General features: G+C 36.0%; 1 protein-coding gene across 3 annotated transcripts in view; it reads left to right on the top strand.

The window, feature by feature from the left end:
* The window catches only part of TENM1 (teneurin transmembrane protein 1), a 596,847-nt gene that overhangs the window by 9,432 nt on the left and 570,520 nt on the right, over window positions 1-16,895 (top strand). The gene's annotated exons all lie outside the window — the stretch shown is intronic.

Genomic DNA, 16,895 nt, shown 5'->3' on the forward strand with positions numbered 1-16,895 from the left:
GAACAATTCTAGTGTTATCTTCTTAAATAGTTCTTCATTCAATGGAGTTGCACATTTTCCTTTGAGGATCTACATAATTTCAGAATGAAAAGACTGGCTCCTGGCTAAGTGTCACAGAGATGACTATGTCCTGGGAAACAAAGCAGCTATCCTCTGTTCATTACATGACTTGGTTCTTCTCTTTAAATTTCTTCAGCTACAGGGCAGCATCAAAGGGAGTATATAGGTCTGGGATTGGGAAGAGTAGGTGGGGGGAGAAGCATCATTGTTTTCCTTTTAACTCTTTAGGGCCCATTTATTTTATGGTTAATACAAAAACTGGACAAGACTAAGTCAGATAATTTGAATGACAAAGATAATGTGACCTAAACAGAGAAACTATTGAAGACTGATGAAAATGGGAGGTTGGTGAAATATAGAAGAAAGCAGCTGTTACACCTAAAAAGTTAGTGAAGGGGCATGGATTTGGTTCAATAGACTCCCTGTGGCATAGTGAAGTGTTTTAGTTCATACAGGTGATTGAGACTACATCCATGTTACATGTTGATTCGGTTTTATTACCAAGACTTGAGCAAGAATCAGAATTGGCATTTGAATATGTAGCTTTATATTTATGTGAGCAGTCAAAAGCAGTTTGAAATATGTGCAAAGGCATGACTATGAGGTATTGCCAACATGTCCTGTCAGGAAATCGTGCTGTCAGGAAACTGCTCTCCTGCTTTTTTGGTCACCTGTGATGCAGAACTAGCTCCATATACAAATAAGATCTATTTATTTTCAGCACTCTTCTTTCTCATTATAATTCTGCAAGGGTCTAGAGGTGACAGAAGATAAATCTTGAATCCCCTGGAAACTTGGAAATATTCTCATTTGAAGCCTTTATACCAAAAGCTGAGGATCCTGCCATCTTGTCAGCATAAACTGAACCGTATGCAGTGCTATTTTGGTGCCAATCATTCCTGTAACACATGAAGTATTTAATTTTATTAGTCTTGGGTTTTTAACTGTCTGAGCAAATGACCTCTAGTGTCATTTATGTCATGTAAGAAAGCAGTTGGAAAGGATCTCAAAGGCAAAAAGAAAAAATTAATCAGGACATGCCCAAACCTTTTATAGAATTTAAAGTTTTGAATTAAGATTCATTTCTCTATTTTTAACTGAGACATTTACACGGCTCCCCTACTAAAGTCCAATTATGTTTCCCCATTAATGGTTCAAGTCCAGAGTTTGAACAATTTAAAAAATTATCACACTGACATGCAACCAGGTTGAATGCTAACGTGGTTCAAACTAATCAATAAATATGGCCCCAAATCACCCTTGCAAATTGGAAAAAAAAGTAATCTGTGGTTTTGAAAAATGGGAGAGTCACAAGAAATGCAGGATTTTATTGTATGGTTATATGCACACATATACATATTTATTTTGCATATTTTGTGCCCACCATCATTTATGTATATAATTTATAATTTTATAATTATAATTTATACATATGTATAACTAATGTAAAGAAACAATGAGTTGGATCAATGTTTAATGGAATAGCTCTGTAAATTTTTTTCTATTGATTGAATTTTCTTAAACAAGACACACTTGTATATAATAATGGAGAGGCACTACAGAAGAGAAGTTATATAGAGCAACATCTAAAATTCATACAGGGATGCTCCTGCCTCTTGTTTCTCCTGTAGGTTCCCACCCCACATGCTCTAAGTCCCACACATGCTCAGCAAGTGTTAGTGGCTGGCAAGCTATGTGTTTCTCAATTTTTCCCTTCAGACACTTGCATAGATAGCAATTAAACTGATTTTGAAAGCATTGTAACTATAACACACAGCCAAGGCCATCAGTAAGCATATTCTTTCCATCCTCGCTATGATTGGCAGGGCCAGTGTATCTGGTCAATGGATCATGGAACATATCTAATCAATTTGACTTAAAATACAGTTGAGTTGCTGTGCCATCTTTCATGCTTTTGGAAATAACTTTAGAGCCTGGATCAGTAGTTGGTACATAATAGGTGTTCAATGAATATTCATTGAACAAATGAATTTATTGAATGTATAACACTTAGCATTCTCTTCTCATATATAAAATTTATAAGAGGCTCAAATTTGAATATTGTCCACCTTGATGCTATACAATTGACCCTTTAATAACACAGGTTTGAAATGCCTGGATCTACCTATACATGGATTTTTTTCAGTAAATAATGTAGATGTATTTTCTTTTCCTTATGGTTGATTTTTCTTAATAATTTCTGTTCTATAGCTAACTTTATTATGAGAATGCAGTATGTAATGCATAGAACATAAATGTTTTAATCGACTGTTATTGGTAGGGCTTCCTATCAAATGTACTTATTAGTATTAAGTTTTGGAGGAGTCAAAAGTTATACATGGATTTTAATTTATCTTTATTGATAAAAGTATAACAGATGTCCCCTTTTCCTGCTATCGACCCACTGCAACCCGCACTCGCCACCCCCACCCCCCCTAGGCCTACTGCACTATTGTCTGTGTCTATGGGTTATACATATGAATTCTTTGGTTATGTGGATTTTCTACTGTGTGAAGGGTCACCACACCTAACCCCCACACTGTTCAAGGGTCAACTTTTTTTATCTCTTTTACTTTTTATAGAAAAATATTTGATAGTTTTAGTGTATGATACTTTGTTTGAATGGTTTACAGTTTTTACCACAGCATAAAAAATAAGTTTCTATAAAATGCTTATGCAATTAAATATACATTCAAAACTTTTTGAGTTAGCAATAGTTAGCCTAAAATTCATTGATGAAAATCTTGTCAAGATGTGTGTCCCTTTTTATTCCATGCCTTAGTTTGTAGAGTTGGGTTTGGATATGGAATTGATTTAAGCCTTTATGTGTTACGCAGGAGGGTCTTCTTTTGATCATTTACTTCCACTTCTATTGTACTAGACTATAGATATAGACTCCATTGAAGAATTGACTCAATGAAGAAGTAGAGAACCTGAAATTTAGGGGTAGCTTTGTATTGTTAAATATTTGTCTCATTCTGTTTTTTTGTCTAAAGTTTTACATATGTCTCCCTTTTCCCCAATTGACCCCCCCTCCCCCAGCCATTCCACCCTGGGCAAGCCCCCACCGCCCAGTGTCTGTGTCCATTGGTTATGCTAATATGCATGCATGCAAGTCCTTTGGTTGCTCTCTAACCCTCCCCCCACCACCACCATTTGTCTCTGGATCTATTCTTGTTCACAAAATTATGTTAATCATTATATCCCACATATGAGTGAGATCATGTGATATTTATCTTTCTCTGACTGGCTTATTTCACTTAGCATAATGCTCTCCAGTTCCATCCATGCTGTAGCAAATGGTAAAAGTTCCTTCTCTTTAATTCTTTTTTATAGCGGCACAGTATTCCACTGTGTAGATGTTCCACAGTTTTTTAATACACTCATCTGCTGATGGGCACTTAGGCTGTTTCCAAATCTTAGCTATTGTAAATTGTGCAGCTATGAACATAGGGGTGCATATATCCTTTCTGATTGGTGTTTCTGGTTTCTTAGGATATAGTCCTAGAAGTGGGATTACTGAGTCAAATGGGAGTTCCATTTTTAGTTTTTTGAGGAAACTCCATACTGTCTTCCACAGTGGCTGCACCAGTCTGCATTCCCACCAGCAGTGCACAAGCGTTCCTTTTTCTCCACATCCTCTCCAGCACTTGTCGTTTGTTGATTTGTTGATGATAGCTGTTCTGACAAGTGTGAGATGATACCTCATTGTCGTTTTGATTTGCATCTCTCAGATGATTAGTGACTTTGAGCATGTTTTCATATGTCTCTGGGCCTTATGTATGTCCTCTTTCTATAAGTGTCTATTTAGATCCTTTGCCTATTTTTTGATTGGATCATTTATCTTCCTTTTGTTAAGTTGTATGAGTTCTCTGTAAATCTTGGAGATTAGACCCTTATCTGAAATATCATTGGCAAATATGTTCTCCCATGCAGTGGGCTTTCTTGTTGTTTTGTTGATGGTTTCTTCTGCTGTGCAGAAGCTTTTTATTTTGATGTAGTCCCATTTGTTTATTTTCTCCTTAGTCTCCATTGCCCTAGGAGCTGTGTTTGTAAAGATATTGCTATGACATATGTCTGCTATTTTGCTGCCTATGGAGTCTTGTAGGATTTTTATGGTTTCCCATCTTACATTCAAGTCCTTTAGCAAACAAATTTTGAGTTTGTTTTTGTGTATGGTGTAAGTTGGACAATCCCATTTACCATTGCACCAAAAAATTAAGATACCTAGGAATAAACTTAACTAAGGACGTAAAAGGCCTGTACTTGGAAAACTACAGGACATTGAAAAAAGAGATAGAGGGAGACATAAACAAATGGAAGGACATACCATGTTTGTGGATTGGTAGAATCAACATCATTAAAATGTCCATACTATCCAAAGCAATCTACAGATTCAATGCAATCCCTATTAAAATACCAATGGCATATTTCAAAGATCTAGAACAAACTCTCCAAAAAATGCATTTTGAATTAAAAAAAAAAGACCCTGAATAGCCACAGCTATCCTGAGAAAGAAGAACAAAGTTGGAGGGATCACAATACCAGATATCAAGCTATATTACCGAGCCACAGTTCTCAAAACTGCCTGGAACTGGCACAAGAACAGACATATAGACAAATGGAATAGAACAGAGAACCCAGAAATCGACGACCCAAGCCATTATGCTCAATTAATATTTGACAAAGGAGGCAAGAACATACAATGGAGTCAAAACAGTCTCTTCAATAAATGGTGCTGGAAAATTTGGTCACATACATGTCTCATTCTTATCAATACCAACTGCCAGTGGTAAGTGGAAAAGGAGATATCTCAGTTAAATCCTATTATTAAATTTTTGTTAATGAAGGTTATACTGTACTAATAAGATGATCTAAAATGTATATTTGTAACTTTTATTTGCATGTATTCAGTATTGTGGGATTTAAATTTACGTTTCAATATAAAGTTTGGAATGTATGTTGTTAGAATTATGCCTTCATAGGAACACTGTGAAGGTCTGTCGTCCTCATATTTGTAATCAGATTCAGCAAGAGTGCCATCTGAAGGTTAGAATTTTAACAGACTAAACAGACTCTCATAAGTCATTCATTTTCTTGGTAAAACTCTTGAACTTTTGCTAATATAACACTTTTTGAAAAAGCTTTAAAAAGGAACACAATTAGCAGTGTTTATTACTCAGGTTCCAAACCAAAGGTCAAACCACTTAAAATTGAATAACAAGGCTGCCTAGGACCATCAGAGAACATGCCTTTAGGCAGGACCACACCAAATCCACCCCTATAGAAATTACATGAAATTTGATTCTATTTCACGCCTATCACCAAGCTTTGGTGGTAGTGTGATGTGTTCATTTTTCCCTCATACCTTAGTATAGCAATTCTAAGTTTTCTTTCTATATACCCTTAAGTTTCACCAGAGTTTAGATCAGTAATCATTGTTTTCCAGAGGAAGCATACAATAAGTATTGTTGGTCATTTATTCTAAAGGCATCAATAAATTTCTGGCATTTTTCTAGTGTTTGACAATGTTTACTGCTAAGTGTATTTTACCAATATTCCACAGGTAGGAATTTAAATCTCTTACCCCTTGTCCTGTTCTTGAAGATCATGGAGTATTCTGAGACACCATTAATCAGTAACCAGATACTTTAATATAGTGCAGTATTTTGCACATAGTGGGCCAGGCATTTAACAGATATTAATGAATTGAATTAAAATTTGCATATCTTTGTATTGATGTTATTTGTTGTTGAATTATTCTGGGTGGTATAATAGAAGGAATACTGAACTAGCAGCAATGAGTTCAAATTGCTCTTTTACTTAATAGGATAGCACAGTGTCATCAAAGAATAAGTGCTTAGTGAATATTTCCTGAAAGAATGAATGAATGACTTGAGTTGAATTCAGTGGAATCGAATGAAGCCTTGGGCACCCTCTTCTCTCTAACCCTCTCAGGGTTTCTGTCACCTTTCAACTTGCCTCAAACATGACTCCTCTGAAGCCACTGTTTCTCCATCAGCCACTGTCCTGAAGCCTACTCTTCACTATCCCACATTCCACAAACCTCAATCCCTAGTGCAGCACTAAAACTCCCTACCCTTATGTTAAAAAAATAACAAACAGTAAAACAAAACCAACAAAAAGCCCTGCTCCTCTGTGGGATACACCATACAACTATACTTTTACCAACCCTGCAGGCATGGTCCCTCATTTCCTTAAAGGTTTTGTGCCTGAGAAGTTTTTCCTGTTGATTCCAAATGTTGGTATAACCATGGGTTTATTTATACCAGCTTTCATTTGTGGCTGAACCATATATATATATATATATATATATATATATATATATATATATATATATCTGTATAAAGTGTCCCCTCAGGAATTCGACCGGGAGACCGGGAGTTCGATTGCTCACTATGATGTGCGCTGACCACCAGGGGACGGTGCAGAATGAAGGAAGGCCCTGGCCGGCAGCCACAGCTAGGGAAGAAAGGCCCCAATTGGCAGCCAGAAGACCCCAATCGACCCTAATTGCCGGCCAGGCCTAGGGACCCTACCTGTCCATGAATTTTGTGCACCAGGCCTCTAGCTGTTAATAAACCTCTATTTCCCTCTTCACCTGGCTAGGTCCTTCTCACACTGCAAGTCTTCATCTAGGCACTGCCTGCTCTGGAAAGCCTTCCTTGATCCTGTGCATCTTGACTGGCTGCCCCTCCTATGTGCTCCTTCAGTATTCTGTCAAGCATGTCAAATGAGGCATGTGGCCCGCTTGTTACGAGTTTGACATGCTTGCGTAGATACTCCTACCACAGTACCAATCTCCCTTAATTGTAATTGACTGTTAACTTTTTTGTTTCTCCAACTGAACTGTAAACTTCCTGAGGGCAGGGATTATCCTTTTCACTCTTAAAACTCTATCATATATAACTGCTTAAAAATATTTGTTTCTGCTCAGCTGGCCAGACTCAGTGGTTGAGTGTTGACCTATGAACCAGGAGGTTGCGGTTCGATTCCCAGCCAGGGCACATGCCTGGTTGTGGGCTCCATCCCCAGTGTGTGTGTGTGTGTGTGTGTGTGTGTGTCGGTGGGAGGGGGGAGTTTGCAGTAGGCAGCCTATCAATTATTCTCTCTCATCATTGATGTTTCTATCTCTCTTTCCCTCTTCTTACCTCTCTGAAATCAATAAAATATATTTTAAAAAATATTATTTTCTTTCAATAAGATAACTTTTACAAGGTTTTGTTTACTCTTATGTAAAGTGAAGATACTATTTCCTTACTGTGGTACAGAGGATCAACTGAGATTGTGTACATAAATCATTCTGAAAACTGCTGGGATATAAATATTATTCCCAATTGTCAAATCCTTTCACAGTGTCTTTGACTCACAGAATGCCAATTACAGCCATTTTCAGAGAGTGATTTCCTGCCCATCCTTAGGATCTAGGAAATTGTGTCACTGGAAATAACATGAAAATGAATGAAGGAGAACTTAATGCATGAGCATTAAAGAGCATTCCATGTCCACAGCCAATCTGATTTCATTGAAGAGTGTAAGTTTCCATGTACTTGCTCTATGCTTAACTATATGGATGAGCCCTGTCATAGTGAATGTAGTGTAAGACCTTCAATTAAACTGCTGTATAACACCAGGGAATGGTTTTAAGTTCAAATCTTCTCGAGAATGTCTCTCCTAAAAATGACATGATTAATCCCAGATAATAAAACTTTTAAATCCTGAAAGATTATTGATGAAAATCAAATTCCTAACACCCATCATTTTAGGATTGTAGTCATGCACGTTAACCAACTGGTTTTGAAGAGTCTTACTATTCTATAATCTGCCAAAAGCAGATTGGCTTTTGTTATATTGTAGGTCTTTGAAAACTCTATCCAAAGTGGTTTTCAGCATTAAAATATGTACTCACAGTAATACTAGCTGATGTCATTGACCTTAAGGATGGAGTTTTAGTGACCCTTCGATAGCAGATGAGACTTATTCTTTTGAATTCTTTACCACTTTCTATTGCCTTCATGACACAAACCCATTTGAAAGATTTTATGATCCAATCTCATTTCATTTACTATCATTGCATACCCATATTTATTCAAAATTCTGTACCTACTAATGGTTCTGTTATGTTGGGAGTGCTCAGGAGCTGTTAAAAATTTAACAAATTAATCTGAACACTATCCTTTATTGGTAGTATATAGGAGGCACATTGTATTGATGTTGTAGTTTGAAGAAATGGAAATATTGCTCTTTAGTTTAATATCCTGATTGCCTTCATAACTAAGCATTCACTGGATTATTTTACAATTTAGTCTCCTCAGAGTGAGAATGGTAGTTTCTAATCTTCTAGGGGATATTTTTCTTCCTTGAAAAAGGTTATGATAACTAGATTTGGTAGCTCATAGAAAGCCTAAATCAATATTGCCATTGACTTTATCCACATAAGAGGCTTAACTTCATAGGTGACTTCTGAGCAGCTGAAACAAAACAAAAATCAGTCTCTGGTGAGTTCCCAAATTTAAAATAATGTTGAAAGCTGGTGCAGAAAAATGCTTCCAGACTAACAAAGACAGCAGGGGTGGGACCTTGTAAACAATTACATTTCAGCAAGTAAATCTATCCTCATGCTTTCCATTTTGAAGAATAATAAGAACTAATGTTTATTATATGTCAGATACTGTGCTGAGCATGATCTCTTTTGACCTTTAAAACAACCCTGACAATTAGACACACGTATAATCCACCTTTCTCTGATACTACCCTGGTCCAAGCCACCATCATTTCTCATTGATTTTTGTTGTAGTCTTCTAACTTATCTCTCTGCTCCTACCCTTGCCCTCCAGCAATTTATTCTCAATACAATAGACCGAATGAGACTTTCAAAACCTAAAGCAAATCATCCCCATTCCCCCGCCCTCCACACACACACACACACACACACCCCAATCAGAACCTACATTAGCTTCCCATCTCACTCAGAACACATGAATCTATACTAGTGTAATGTGGTCTCCCTTTACATTGTGACCCCATCTCCTCTCCTAATAACTCCTTTATTTGTCCTGCTAAAACCACATTGTTTCTCAAACAACAGAGACATATTTCTGCCCTAGGGTCTTTATAATTAACTATTCTTTCGGCCTGGAATGTTACTCACTTTGATATCTACCAGGTTTGGACTCTCACCTGATACAGGATCTTAGTCAAATGTCATCTTTTTAGTGAGCCATTCCCTGACTATGCTATTGAAAATTACAATCCTCCCTCCACACACACCTTTTCTACTCCATAATTCTTATCACTTAGGTGACTTGGGTAAAACTTATTGTCCAAACTGGGACTTTTTCAGAATGAAAGGGTTTACTAGGAATAATCACATTAGGACCACAGGTATAAACCAGGACTGTCTGAGACATTATGCTTACCTTACCATCTGAATCTATTTTACTTATTTTTATTTATACTTTACATATTTACTTATAATTACCATATATGTAATATATACTTACTATTCTGTAATATATATTTATTTGTACTTATTACTATGTTTTTATTTTACTCATTTATTTTCTGCCTCCCCACAAAAATCAAGTTCAATGAGAATAAGGATTTTTGTTTTATTCTCTGCTGAATCCTAGTATTTAGAACAGTACCTGGAACATAGTAGACATCTGACAAATATTTATTGAATTAATGCAAATCCACTAGAACAGTGTCTGGCACATAATGAGTTCTCAATGAATATTAGTTATTGTCATTAATGCTTATTATTATTATTTGTTGTCAAACAGAGTGATTTAGCTCTGACTCAGAATGGTGTTTTTTGGGTGGCTTTGCTCTATTTTATTTACTCCTTAGTAATATTTTATAGGCTACCTGCATAGAGATGCTTGCAATTTCCAAATAATTTTTATTGAAATGGTCTGCTCACTCCTCTAGCTTTTTAATCAAGATGCCGAATAGTTGAATGACTTACGATCCTTTGTGATTTATGACATCCTATGAATTTTCTTTGTACATCAGGACAAATTTAAAAATTAGCTGGTAAAACCTTGAAGTTTGTATTTTAATACATTGGATTACCTTATTTGAAGTCCAATTGTGAACATTTTTTCAACAATACTTCAACTTCTAATTGTAATAACAAATAGTATATCTCTTGTACACTTGATCCAGTTGGAGAATGTGGCTAAAAATATCTTAGAAGAGTGATTTTGAGTTCATTCAGTAGAATTCTAGAAATGCAAATTCAGATAATTGTAATGATCAATCGTTTACTGGTATGTTAATTTCTTAATGCATTCAATTTATCAGCTGCAGGTTTTTTTCTAATTCTAAAGAAGCAACGCTTAATTCTCTTTTTACTGATTAATTGTGGAGAATTATACTTCTGGCAGTTGACAAAGGGACTTACAGGACTTGCTTCAATACAATTCAAGACATAGGTAAATAATAAAAGTAAACAATTCATAAAAAGTGGAAACATAATTAAAGGCAATCTTATGAATGTCTGTCTCCTCTTGCAGAAATTCTCATAAGCTATGGCATGAGCTTCTGGTTTTCTTTGGATGAGAACTTGTTAGCTAATCAATGTATAATTCCAAATGCTCCTTAAATGTTATAAAATTGACACTAGCCAATTAGATAATTCAATTGGACAAGCATTTATGGAGCATTTACTATTCAAAGAATTTCCTTTTGGTCACAGACACAAATTAAACATAGCAGTATCCCTTTGTGAAGCTGATGTTTGGAAGCATAAATGGTAGCTTTTTAATTTTGGCTTTGTCTTACTGAGCCTTTATAGCTTAAGTCACAGGATTTTCTCTACAGTACATCTGTAGCCTTATAATCATGGGCTGTGTTATAACAGGATTGTGCTTTATTGAGATAGAATGGTTGCATTGAAAGTTCACTTGGTAAGTTCTTTCATTTTAATACAGAATTCCATGCTGAGAAGCCTTGTCTTCTAACCTTTTGTGCAGATAGTGTCCCTTATTCCCATTTTCCCACTTTTGGATTGCCTGTACTATATTGTCTACTAGAAAGATCACATCACTGGGTCAAGATACATGCTTTCAATTTTTCTTCATTCACTCACTGAATGACCTTAGGTCTTCTTTTAACTGCCTTTACTAGTGTATTAATAGTCACCTGGGGTCTTATGGCACAGTTAATCAAAGTCCTAAAAATAATTTGAAATGTGCGGCCTTCCTTCTGCCTCTAGAGAGAATCTTTGAACCAAAGAAGAAAAGTAAAATGGAAAGGGAGATTTGCTAAGATAATCAACAATATCTCTGTGTGATGATTTCTTTTTTGGCACTGGCCTGTCTGATCTTCCTTAGTCCCCGAAAACTGAAATACTGTACTCATTTCTGAGATTCTTCTTTCTAATTCCTCATTTGAAGAATAGACCTTAGAAAATTACAAGACTGACATCTATTTGAAATAAAAATAATAAAACTGGTGATATTTCTTTATGTTGCCTGAGTTGAGTCACAAGTGTCCAGAAATGGCTTCCAATATATACTAATAATACAATAGCAGGCTTGATCTGCATGTAGATATGGCTCAAAATAAGCGCTTGAACTCTCGCAGTATCCAAATTGTAATAAAAAGTCAGATAAGAATTTAATTCTCCTCTAAATTACATTGCCATCTCTTTTTCCCCCTGTTTTTACCCCTCTGTCCAATGTTATTACCAGTATTCAGTGACTTCCTGTTGCCATCAATAGAGTTCTACTTAGTTAATTACAGCCTTATCAAAATAACTTTCGAAAAATTCAAAGGTACGTTTTTTGACCTATTCATAGTGAGCCCAGGGAGGGTTAGGGAAATTTGCAATCTTCGAGGTGGACTTTGGTGCGCTTTAACTACATTCCTTTACATGGAGATGATTTTATAACGTGTGGTTTCTGTTGGCAATGTGGTGGACATATTAGAAGAGAAAAGACACATTGAAAGTTATCAGTTAAGAAGACATTGCAGTGACCTATAGAAGGAGATGATGAGGGGCTTAACTTACCATTGAATGTCTGAATAAAGGAAAGGAGACAGACATAAGAGAGAATTCAGAATTGGCAGGATTATGTGGACATCATCTGGATGTACATGATGGAGAGAAAGGAATGAAGGCTTTCCTCTTTGGTAAGTCAGTGAAGAGGGGTGCTAGCAATCAAGGTAGGAGAGCAAGTAAGGCAGAGTTTTAGATTTAAAAATATTCTCTTTGAATATGACTTTTCAGGGACTGAAGTGTTCCAGGTAGAAATATCTAGTATGAAGTTAAACATATAAACTTGGAGTAGTCATTCTAGAAAATAAATTTGGGAGTTGTTGATATATAAATAATACATGAGATTGGATGTGATCACACAGTAAGAGCTCATATAGTGAGTAGAGCACAGGAAAAAGAAAGGAATGGACAGAATCATAGTACACACTAACATTTAAAGGACTGGCAGGAAGAGGAGCCCATGAAAAAGGCCTAGTGATTAGAGTACCAGATGGAAAATCAAGACAAAGTAGTATCACAAAAGTCAAGAAAGAATAAAATCCAGAAAGAGGGGAAAACAGTATCATGTAAGAGGGAAGCTCTAGTAAAGACTCTGAAATCTTTACCAGATTTGGCAATTAGGAGTTCATTGCTAATTTTAACGAAGAGAGTTTTTAATGTGAGAGTTGAAGCAGAAGGCAGATTTCCAGTGGGTTGAGGGATGAGTGGAAAGAAAACAATTAGAGACATTAAGCATAAGCTTTTAATATGCTTAGCTGAGAACGGATGGAATGGTCAAGGAAAGGGGCAGTAGCTTAAGGACACTGCACAGTCCAGGAAGGAATTTTTGTTGTCTTGTTTGTTTTACAGATTTAGAAGAAAAAACAACTTGCACATGTAGGCTGGTCTAGCCCTGTACCTCTGACAGTGGCAGTAAATAAATATTTGAAGTATGGATGAATGAATGCTTATTGAATGAGGGAAAAGGACTAGTGAAGAAATAAATTTTTAAGTGATAGGAAAGAGAGGTAATATGTGATGGAGCAAGGTCCTGGAGAAAGCGTATGGGAATGAGATCCAGAATACAGATGAAAAGTTTAATCTCTGAAACATGAGAAAAGGAGGGGTAACTGAAGTAGTTCATGATGTCTCATAATATCTGTTTTCTATGATAAGTAGAAGGACATATCATTTGCCAAGATTCAATGAGAGAGGGTTGTGAGTAGAGTAAGAGAATTAGCAGAGTGAACAATTAAGAGATGGATCAAACTAGGAACAAATATGCTAAGTGGTATTAAGGTTGTAAGGAAGGTTAACATGTAAATTTGGATCTTGGTTGTAAGTGGCAGAAAGTCAACTCAAACTAACTTAAACAAGAAGGGGGAATTTATTGGTTCAGGGAATTTTAGAAAAAAATGTTTTGAATATCAAACGTCAGAGAGGACAGAAGTATGACTGACATCAGAAGCAACTAGAGCTAGTGAATCAAATATCATCAGCATAATCTAATTCTTTTTAATGCTCTTTATATTTAAGATTCATTTTCTTTTATGAAAGGCTTTGTCTACAGAGTGAGAAACATGGCTGGTAAGGGCTCATGAGCTTCTCTTCTTGTAGTTCTAGGCACCCTGAGAGAGCAGGATTCTGTTCTATGAGCCCCAAATCCCAAAATACTAAGCAAAGACTGGTTATCCCTGCTTGGTTTAGTTGTCTACTCCTGCATCTATTAGTCTTGACCAGGAGTGGGATCTGTGAAATGTACCTTGATTGATACAGCTCGGGTAAGATGCTCACACAGGAACTGATCATCGGTGACAATTTATTACATCATCCAGCAAATATTTATTGGATGATTACAGTGTGCTAGGTCTTGTTCTAGGTGTTGATGACATAGTGGTGAAAAGCATAGTTACGGTCCCTACTTTGGGGAGCTGACACTCTAGTAAAAGGAGATTGGTAATATATACAGAAGATATTTCTGGCAATTGATATATTTTCTATCAAAACAGGTTTTGAAAGTAAAACAGGTTTATAATGGAGAGTAACTACTGGTGAGGTCTACTTTAGACTGTATGGTCATCAGGGAAGTCTGAATAGTTGATACCTAGATCACAGGAAGCCATTTACTTGAAGAGTTGGGTGAAGATCCTTCAGGCAGAGGGAAGAACAAATACAAAAGTCCTGAGCAGGGAATGACCTTGGTATATTTCATTTACAGAGTGCAAGATTTTCTGTTAATTTCTGTGGTTGGACCTTAGTGAGTAGAGTTGGGTGAAATGATGTCAGGGAAGTGGGCAGGAGCCAGATCACTATAGAACCTTGTAGGCCACAATTAGGAATGTCATATTTGGTTGGTCCACTTAACCCAAGTGGCCGTTCTTGTAGTAACCATTTGGATGGAGGGCAATATTCCTAGGAAAGAGGTATTACGTACAGTAATAAGCAGTTTCTTATCAGTCCAGGTGCAGGAACAATGGAAACCTACATAAAATGTCTTCCAGATTGACAGGGCAGGTCAAGTGGAAAGATGAAGGAGAAAGGAAAGGTAGTGTTGATGAAAGAGTAGTTGAAATGAGTGCTCCTGGATTAAAGACTGCCAGAGAAAAAAAGCTGAAGTTAGGATGGGACTGAAAGACTAGGAGATAGAAAGAGGTCATCAGCCTTATAGTCTTTGCCAAGGTTGAAGAGTAGATTTTATGGCCATGAAAATGTCCATAGGTATAAGGGTAGAATATCATTGTCAGAGTGAGATTTCCTTGTCAAAGGTGTAATAATGCCCTTTCTTGTTCAGATGAATAATTATTTTGATATATTTATATATATCTAACCTAAGTCCATGAATGCCATGTTAATATACCTAGTTTCCAGGAACTTGCTAATGTGTGTTCAAAATACCTTCTCTTCCCCCCTCCCTTTTTAAATTGTGATCTTTTCCATTATTAAACATTGGCTTTTTTCCCAGGGATGGCACTGAAGAAGAAAATCAATGAGATATCTAGCCAGCCGCCTTGGACTGAATGGGCATTCAAATAGACTCCAAGGGCCAAGTACAGATGGTGATTTATTGTGCATACAACTTCTACAGAATGCCTTCATTTGAGCATTGATGTATGTACAGTTACCTACCAGAATGCTGCAGTTTTACAGTGTAGCCAAGAATCTGTGGAGAGATTATGTTCACTAAGAAATCTACAAATGTACTCTCTATCCTTTTCAGTAATTCTACATACTCTCAGTTTGTAGTTTTCTGCTTGAAGAAAAGAGGTTTCAAAACTAGTTCTTCCATTTTACCATATTTCTCGCTAGTGTCATCCCTATGCAATTCCCGTTTCAGAACCAATTCAAATTTATTAAACCATGGTCCTCTCCTGACTTGTAAATAGATGGAGTTGCTAGAGGCAAATCATTTCCTGTGGTTATTGTGAAAGGTAAAATTGTGGTAGTCATCTACACATATCAGAGGCTTGCTCATTGTGAAGATCTTTTTAAAATAATGTTTATATGATACTGAAAACAACCAATTGAGTGTTGAACAGTTTACATAAACCAGATACTTGACATCTCATAGGCAGAAAAACAATGAGGGCACTCCTAAATTTCTTTTTCCCATTGAAAAAGGTTTGAATTACCAGAATTTGTCCTTATAATTTGAACTTCGGTTGAAATTGTAAAGATATTATTACCTTTAGGAGGATAATTTTCTAATCTTGATTTTTCTCTCTGGCCAAATAGTACCTCATTGTTGTGTTGTTTTGGAGATGGCACCCATGCCCAAACATTTATGGGCTTATATCGTGTATGTGTTTTATAATATTGTAGAGAATGGGTTGTTCTGGTTTACAGTTGAAATTGAATCATGTTTTTCTTTGTACCAACATATATGGAGTTATATTGCAATGTATTTTCTTTAATATTTTGGCTAAATTTCAGTGAAAAAATGTTAATCATTTTAATAGAATCACTACAGACTACTCTTTAATGCAAACAATACACAGTCAAGATTAATAGTAGCTATAAATAAAAAGAAGCGGTAATAGTATTGATAAAAATCAGCTCAGTAAATGAAAATGAGGAAGTTCAATAACAAATAATATACTGCAATGACATAGCCCATCGAGTTGCTATATAAGCTGGCATGAATAATAGCCCTTCAAATTATTTATGTGCCTTGCAGTATAATCAGCATCTTGGATGGTAAGGTACTAGAAGGGATAAACAAACTTAGTTTGTATGGTGCTTAGCTTAGTACCACCCCCAAATTAAATGTGAATATACATTTGATGGTGCATGATAGTGTTTCTCCTAATGTGATTGTGCCCATCATCATTGACTAACTTCCAAGTTCTCATCAGGTTTTTCTTTCGTATCGATATTTTCTCATCCTTTCTCAGGGAATTTCCTATTATTGTTTCATAATAGGGAAAGCTCATGGCCTATGTCTGTTAATATAGGGAGAAGCTATGACATGAGCATCATTTATTTCCTGAGCATTGCAATAGGCAATCTTGGAGCAATGGATATAAAATAAAATCTATAGACACTGACCTCCATGTATAGAGTCTACACAGGAAGAATAAGCATATACCATGGATGAATTTAAAGGCTCTTAAATATAACTTACCAAAAAATAAAAATAAACTGACAGTTTCATTTTTAATTGGACCCATCCATTTATGAGAGCATTATTTCTATAGATTATCATAATTATTGTTATTTTATATTACTATATCTTTCATTGAATGAATGAATGAATGAATGAATAAGTTGATGAATATATTTTAATGATTGATTTTTGCCAATATTTATGGATAAAGTGTGGTGGATAAGT

Source organism: Myotis lucifugus, unplaced genomic scaffold (genome assembly GCF_000147115.1).
Source record: "Myotis lucifugus unplaced genomic scaffold, Myoluc2.0 scaffold_2, whole genome shotgun sequence".
NCBI classification, from domain to species: domain Eukaryota; kingdom Metazoa; phylum Chordata; class Mammalia; order Chiroptera; family Vespertilionidae; genus Myotis; species Myotis lucifugus.